Genomic DNA, 2,292 nt, shown 5'->3' on the forward strand with positions numbered 1-2,292 from the left:
CTGTCACATTCACTTTCCCACAAAAGTTTCAGATCCCGTGTAATTGCCAAGAAGCATCAGTGACGTTGCTATCAAGTATCTCTACAGTCGCATAGAAGGTCGATGACTGGTGCGTTTGATTCGTGGGTGCTTGCTCACTACACCCTTATGAAAGCCGACACGGGAGACTGACCAACGGCGTCGCCGTGGACGACGGTCAAATCGGGACAGGCCCCATGTAATACATTAATCGTTTGTTTAACTCCCGAAATTGGTAGAGGTGCCACTTAGTTGCTCCGCCACTGTACCTTTGACTGATAACCCGATCTTCAGTCCATTCCGGTAGATCCAAGACCTACTCCACATTGATAATACACACTCTGCCTAAGTATTCCGTCTCTTCTTTTCTTCGGGGAAGTCTCAGTGCATTATTAGAAGGGCGGAATGTACATTATCGACATGCAGAAGGAATGGGTGGATACCGCCTAGGTTCAGAGGCCGCGCCGCCCGGTGGTGTAACTCCCTATGTAACTGGCTATTAAAGCCGAGATTTAAACTAACAATCGACGTATAACAGTGTAATTTGGGCAAACAAATTAATTGTACAGCATAAGTTCCTTAAGCAGAACAAGTGTGATGAATGGTCAACATTCCGAAGTCGGATGCGATTAGCAGAGTGGGTAGACATTAAATGAGACAATATTGTGACCTATGCACTTTAAATGGAAAAGTTAAAAGAGCAGTTATCGAATCACTCCTATGTAAAAGTGACTTTCGTGATGGAACAGCGCAGAACCTTCGATCTCCGAAGTCTTGGTTTCCATCACGATAATGTATTTGGCGGTCCATGTCATTTTAAATAACACCGAAGTAAAATAAGTAATATTTTCATTCGCACAAGTCATCTTAAATCAAAGGTCAGTGCACAAGTCAGTAGTCTTTAAGGGATAGCCTCATCTGTTGTCAATGCATGCCATACGACGAACAAGTGTTTACCTTCCGCCATGATCTTCCTAACTCATAAAATGTCATACCAATGGACGAAATATTCTCCTTAAATACTATTTGAATTTTTTCTAGACAGCCTTTAATACTATGGTTACTTGTTCAACACTGCTTCAGCAATGGGCTACTTAGGGCTCCCTCATCGTATTCCCACACCTTAACCTACACCCGAGGAAATACCAGTAGCCTCCAAGTTCTTCTTTGCACCAATAGCATACATTCTTTCCAACTATTATGCCTTCTTTCATATTTAAGGTATTTGAGCGCTACAAGTTGATTCTACACGCGTATTTCGACATAACCAACAGCAATAGTGGGTCTTCTTGAATTTAGTGCATTTGTCTTTGTGTGACTCAGTCTGGTACCTCACCTTTTCTAAATGACGCACAACACGGATTTGGAGTCAATTTTCAACGCCGCATTCTAAATGCTTTTTTGCACGCTTAACGTGAGAATCTCCATAGAAATTTACAACTTGATGGCAACAATTCACTACGTAATGAAATAGCAAATTTCATTTTCAAATAAATCTAGTAACTCGTACTTTAATTTAAGGAATAATGAGTACAAAAACTCCGCCTTGATAAAAGCACTTCTATCAAATTAACCGCTCTCATCCAAAGTTGAGCCATTTTAGATAAAGTAAGCGTGAAACTATGTAAGTCGACTTCTAACGTTTAAAAAAAATGGGATTTAATGCATTATCAGCAAAACGATATAAATCCATGGAAATGTGGAACCAGAACTCAGTGCTTTCTATTGTTCCAACTTGCAACTTCATCCCCTTCCCGTGTTGTCTCCATATACCCCACCACAATGCCCAAATTTACCACCACAACTTCAACATCCAATCATTCCCCTTCTAATACGTATATCTCAAAAATTTGTGTGCCACAACGCCTTTATTCGAAATAGTTAAGTACCTGCTTCTCCTCAGTAACATATATAAAACACGGTAGATTTATCTCCATGCAAGTTCAATTGCTATCGTAACTTCAATCAATAGAAACATTTATGAAACCCGTGTACATACGCGCATTTGTTCGTCCAGTCCATAAGAATTTGTGTTAAAACCAACCCGAAGAAACTGGTTCGGGGTGAGAAATGGGTGCGCAGAAAGGCGTTGTAAACTTGGTCGACACTGAGGTCTCTTGTAAAGGCAGGAGATCAAAAAATCCTTCGCCCTCAGAGATAGAGGCGGAGCTATACGCTCAGACTTCGACTTACTTTCCATTCGACAGTGTGATTCGTTTTGATAACCCCTTTCCCAAGTAACGCTCAAGTCTTCAGGGTATGCCGGTTTCATGC

General features: G+C 41.1%; 1 protein-coding gene across 1 annotated transcript in view; it reads right to left on the minus strand.

Moving 5' to 3' along the window:
* Positions 1–2,292, minus strand: part of EGR_03148 (hypothetical protein) — a gene marked incomplete at both ends in the record, with an annotated part of 4,364 nt that overhangs the window by 1,484 nt on the left and 588 nt on the right. The gene's annotated exons all lie outside the window — the stretch shown is intronic.

Source organism: Echinococcus granulosus, assembly GCF_000524195.1.
Source record: "Echinococcus granulosus chromosome Unknown EG_S00016, whole genome shotgun sequence".
Taxonomy (NCBI): Eukaryota; Metazoa; Platyhelminthes; class Cestoda; order Cyclophyllidea; family Taeniidae; genus Echinococcus; species Echinococcus granulosus.